Source organism: Cavia porcellus, unplaced genomic scaffold, assembly GCF_034190915.1.
Source record: "Cavia porcellus strain 051 isolate PalLab524CR breed Dunkin Hartley unplaced genomic scaffold, mCavPor4.1 scaffold_6, whole genome shotgun sequence".
NCBI classification, from domain to species: domain Eukaryota; kingdom Metazoa; phylum Chordata; class Mammalia; order Rodentia; family Caviidae; genus Cavia; species Cavia porcellus.
In genome coordinates, this window is record NW_026947489.1 from 100,517,981 (window position 1) to 100,523,903 (window position 5,923).

The 5,923-nt window shown below is 42.0% G+C and overlaps 1 pseudogene; it reads left to right on the plus strand.

Annotated features, from left to right (window-relative positions):
• Nucleotides 1-1,382: 1,382 nt before the first annotated feature.
• LOC100730165 (heterogeneous nuclear ribonucleoprotein K-like) lies at nucleotides 1,383-5,288 on the plus strand (annotated as a pseudogene).
• The last annotated feature ends 635 nt before the right edge of the window (nucleotides 5,289-5,923 follow it).

Genomic DNA, 5,923 nt, shown 5'->3' on the forward strand with positions numbered 1-5,923 from the left:
TGGAAGTATGCTATGGGTGGGGCTCAGGCAGCTCCATCTTGTATTGGTTTACCAAGTGCCACTGCTAAGAGATCAGTTTTTTATTTAGCAAACTTCTTTTTTTGTGCCTCTTTGTTCCTCCTTTTTAAAAAAATCTCTATTATTGAAAATACAAAAGGCCATATATTAAGGAGGTCTCCCTGTGGGGTTTGAGGGTCAATCTCAGACTTTTGTAGTTTTGTCTGAATGTCAGGTTCAAACTGAGAAATAAAATAGGAATTAATAATAATTATCCCTTCAGGAGAGTCTGGGTCTACATTAGTAAACCTAATTAGAGTGTCCCTAAGATGTATGAGGACCACAGCAGGGTTTTCATTGGCCTCTTGGACCAATGTTCTAAAAGCTTGCTGTAGTTAGTGTGTTTGTGAGCTATATTGTTAAGACCCACCATTATATATTCAATCATCTTATGTACTTTTATAAGAACCCTCTCCATTTTGATAATTCCAGTTAAGGTCCTGTTCAGGCACTGCAACAGGCCCAGGGTCATTTTCAGCAGTATTTGCCTTGTGTCCATGATTGGCTTCCTCTCAAGCCAGTTGCTATAATTAAGTCTTCTGTTGTGAGGTGGGGTGGTGTTTAGAATCACATAAACATCCTTGAAATGCAAGTCATAAAAATTAGTTATAAATTCAAACTCTTTAATATAACTTTGTGAGTCAGTGGAAAAGGAACCTAATTTATGGTTAATCTGGGATAGGTCAGCAAGGGAAAAGGGAAGATGGATATGAACTAGTCACTCAGGACTGGCCTGTTCCCAAAGGAAGAGTAGGGTTTGGGGCTGAGAAGACTGTTGAGTGGAAGGTGTAGATGGTCATTGGGAGGCCAATCACCTGGAAGATATCTGTGGGCAGTTACAGGATGATTGACCAGAAGATGGTCACTTTCCACCATGTGACAGAGAAATGTTGTAGCTTGGCATAACTGACCCTACCTTGTGCCCTGTATCTGACTTGTGCCCTATATTTGACCCAGAAGAGTGAAAAATTACTCAGGGTACAAGTCCTGAGAAAATAGAATGAGCTGCACCCACTAGAGAGAAAAATTAATTTGCTCAACAAAGAAGCAGGATATAGATGCCAACCAAAATTAATGTAAGATTCTAGCTAAATTGTTTCCAACAGGATGTCTTGCTTTGTGATTTTGTGCTTTAAATGCCCTGTAACTCTCCATTTTGGGGTCCCTTGGTTTGACTCTGAAATAGGCGTCTACATGAAAGGTTGTTGAGCTCAACTAATAAAATCCCAAAATTATCAATTTGGCTTCTTGGATTCCTATATTGATTACAAACCCACTTCAGGAAATACAAGATGATGACTGAATACCATGTTACCCACAACAAGATGGCTGCTGTTGGTCACATTATGAAGGACCACAAGATGATGATGAGTCATTATGTGACCTGCAACAAGATGGCTACTGCTGATTGCATGAGGAGGGACTACAAGATGGCAACTGTTTACCCTATGGCCTGTCACAAGATGGCAGTGGGCTGTCACATGATAGGAGACAGCAAAATGATGGCAACTCTCCATGTCAGCTGCACCAAGATGGCTGCTGAGGACCACATGGTATGAGGTCACAAGATGGTGGTCAAATACCATGTGGTTTACTAGGTGACTAAGAGATGCAAGATTGAGTGTGGTCAGTGGGAGTGGTGGGGAATCATGATGGCAGAACAGAGAGGAGAAAGAATAGGAGCTTCCAGGTGAGACAGATGGCTCAGGTTGAAGAGACGGAGAGGTCTGAGATTGGGGAAAGGAAGTAGAGGATGAGCTAGAGGCTGCTGGGAGTAAGGAAAGGAAAGAGGATGAGACAGAAAGCTCAGAAACTTCTGGTCAAGAAGGCTGAGGATTTGGGGCTTGGGGATATGGGGGAGGGGAATAAAGACAGGAGGCACATTGTCAAAGGGGCCTGGCGGAGAGGAAGTGGGAGAATCTGGTGGGGTAGTGTAGGCCAGCAGTACTTGGGCAGTCTTACATGACTGAATAGAAGGTAGATATGTCCTCAGACTAAAAAAGGCCTGAACATAAGGGATCTCTGTCCATCTGCTACTGTGATGACGAAAGTTATCTAAACTTGAAGGATAGAGTAATCAAAAGTTCCTCCCTTGACAATTGGCTGTCATTATGAAGTTTGCATGTTGGGTAAGCCACCTGGCAGTAAAAGATCAGATCTTTGGTTTTTATGGTCTCTCAGAGACCGAGGGGACTGAAATTATGAACAAGGAACCCCAGCGGTGTGTCTTTTTGAGAATAGGAAAGAAGTATTCCCCATAGTGACCAAATTAGAGATGAGCCAAGAGCTACAGCTAAAATAGCTTGGGTCACACTTTTCAAAAGAAGTTGTCACTTGTTTTGAGAGTGTGATAGAGTGAAAGCAGCTGTCACCAAGGGGGGAGGCGTCCAAAGGACAGGAGGGTGATAAGCCTGCCTCAGGCCTTAAAGGAAGTATCTCTGTTCAAGGAGCATGAAGATGGTGGTTACCCCTGTCCAAGGGACATGCAAGAGGTTTTCTGAGACTGAGAAACTGAGACAGGAAGCCCTAACTGAGAGGTGTGAGAAATGAGGTGGTTTGGTGTTAGATACAAGCTAGCAATGACAGATAAGCAGGTCCTGGCAGGAAGAAGGGTGGTTGGTAGGCACGGGGCTGCTCAGAGCCAAGGGTGACCCCCAGCCACACGCTAGGCCTTTTGGAGTCACAGAACCAAAATGTTAGGTTGTTTGGCACAATAGAAAGGCAAAACAAGTAAAAAAGGCCTTTATTGAGGATCCAGGTAAGAGTGTCCAATTCTCAGGGTTCCTTCTCTGACCTGAGACAATCAACTTTGACCAGAGGCAGGGTATGAGGCGGGACAGTAATGACAAGTGAGGAACCGGCTGGAGTTTTCTTTGTGCACGAGAAGAGAAAGAGAAAGTTGTGTTCAGGGCTGAGGGGAGAAGGAGGAGGAAGCAGTCAGTGGGGAGATGAACTGTTGTTTTTTCCTGGCCTTTGCCATGTTAGGCCACCAGCAATTTAATATCCAGGCAGAAACTTCTCAGCTAGGACCAGTTTGGTAACTGTAATCAAAGGAGACTTTGGCCTTCTCTAAAATATATCTTCCATGGAAAGATGGGTATTAATAATGAAATAAGAAAGAAACAAATTCAAATCTAAAGATTTAAATAGTGAATATTTATTTAACACCAAAGAGAATTTTAAACTGGTCAGTGTTCCTGAGTTGAAAAAAAAAAATGAAAGGTTTCAATTTCAATTTGCATTCTAATTTGAAAAGGAGGAAATAGAGGGAGCAAGAAAAATATACTTAATCTACTTTCTGATTTTTATTTTACTTTTCCTAAATGAAAGCAAGTGAATCTCAGATAACTTTTTTAAAATGCCACTAATACATTGTTTAGTCACACTAAAAACCCAATAGAAAAGCTATTCCAAACACCTAAAACTAGAAAATTAATAGCCAGAGGTAATCTTTTTAGGAACATTTAAAATGGGCCATCAAAATTTATTGACAAGAAGCATAGCTGGCTCCAGGTGAAAGCATAGTGGCCGCCATATCCTCTGCTTCTCCGCTGCACTAATCTTTGTGTCCTGCCTGACCCCACTGGTTTGCAGAGTATAGATTTGGTTTGTCCATTTAATACAAGAAAATGGAAACTGAGCAGTCTAAGAAACCTTCCCCAATGCTGAAATCAATGATGTATGTGGTAATGTCCTGCAGGAGACATGGAAGAGGAGCAAGCATTTAAAAGATTTAAAAGATCCAGAAACACCAAAAAGATGGCTGAATTTTGAATTCTGCTTCAGAACAAGAATGCTGGGGCAATGAGGCAAGAATATTAAGGCTCTCGGTGCAGACTCCAATGCCTGGGTTTCAGTCCCAGACAGCAGTGGCCCCAAGTGCATACTGAGTATCAGTGCTGATATTGAAACAGTTGGAAAAATTCTGAAGAAAATCGTCCCTATCTTGGAAGAGGATCTACAGTTGCTATTACCCACTGCAACCAGCCAGCTCCCACTCGAATCTGATGCTATGAAATGCTTGAATTACCAACGCTATAGAGGAAGTGACTTCGACTGTTAACTCATCAAAGTCTGGCAGGAGGAATTATTGGGGTCAAAGGTAGTAAAATCAAAGAACTTCAAGAGAACACTCAGACAGCAATCAAGCTTTTCCAAGAAAGCTGTCCTCATTCCACTGACATTTTTTAATACTGGAGGAAGCCTTGATAGTTGCCCCACTGACAAAGTTGTTCTTATTGGAGGAAAGCTTGATTGACCTTACATGTGAGTCTCCTATCAAAGGATGTGGGATCTTATGATCCCAATTTTTATAATGAAACTTACGATTGCGGTGGTTTTACCATAATGTTTGATGACCACTGTGGACAGCCTATGTAGGATTTTCCATGTAGGTAAGAGGTGGTTTTGATAGAATGCTTCCTGGTTGGGGTGGGCATCCCATGCCTCCCTCTATAAGATTATGATTATATGAGCCCTTGTCAGAGACTACCATCCCTCCTTCTGCTCGAGGTTGTCGGCGTGGTAACAAAGGTCAGAATCTTCCCTTTCTACCATGACCACCACCTAGAGGAGGAGCTCTAATGGCCTATGATAGAAGAGAAAGACCTGCAGGCCACTATGATAAGCATGGTTGGTTTCAGTGCTGGTGAAACTTGGGACTCTGCAATAGATACGTGGAACCCATCTGAATGGCAAATGGTGTATGAACCTGAGTGACTCTGGATATAATTATTCCTATGAAGGGGGTCATGGCCTGTCATGTCAGGCCTCATGAGTTTGCATTGTTCATTTGTGATGGTTCATTGTCTAGTGCTTAGACTGATGGTGTCAGGGCTATACCCACATATGGGTGGAGCGAGGATGTGATGTAATGGCAGGAAGAAGGTGTGTTTTGCTTTTTGCTGGTTTCTCCTTGCTGATTGCAGTCACCATGAACTGCGGCCCAGGCATGCCCGCCTGCCTTGGAGCCAACTGAGTATGGACTACAACCTCCAAAAACTGTAAAAAATAAACCTTTTCTTTCCCAACTTTGGGCTTCAGGTATTTTGTCTCAGCAACGAGCATAAAATAACTAAGACATAGCCCATATAGTGATCTTGCTGGACCTATTATTACTACACAAGTAACTATCCCCAAAGATTTGGTTGGATCTATTATTGGTAAAGGTGGGCAGCAGATTAAACAAACCTGTCATGAATCAGGAGCTTCCATCAAAATTAACGAGCCTTTAGGAAGATCCGAAGATCTGATCATTACCATTACAGGAACTCAGGACCAGATTCAGAATGCACAGTGTGAAGCAGTATTCTGGAATGTTTTTCTAAGACTACTGAAGAACTGAAGGAGTCCTGTATCTTTTTTTTTTTTAATCTGTTTCTGTTTTAAAAGCCAACATTCTTCTGCTTCATAGATAGTCTGCATCTGAGGTGTAATGAAATCTGTGCTTTTCACCAGATGTAATATTTTAGTTCCTTACAAACAGGGTTGGGGGAAGGCCATGAAAAGGTAACACTGAAAATTTAAAAGTGAAGCAGAGTGAGTGGATTTTCTTTTTTGTTCATTTTTGGTGATTTAAAACAATTCCCCCCATAAAATTATTGTGAACACCTTGTTTTATGTGGTCACTGTAAACATTTGGGGCATGGGACAGGGAGGAAAGTAATATTCCACATGTCCCTGGCATCTGTTCAGAGCAGTGTACTTTTGTAAGAAATATTTTATGATTTTAAAAATAAATTTAGTGGATCTTGAGCAAAGATGGCGGATGGATAAGAGCAGAATACAGAGGTTCCCTGAGACAGACAACTCAGACATCGAAATAAAACATCATACGGAGGGCCAGAGAGAGGGAGATGTATCCTCT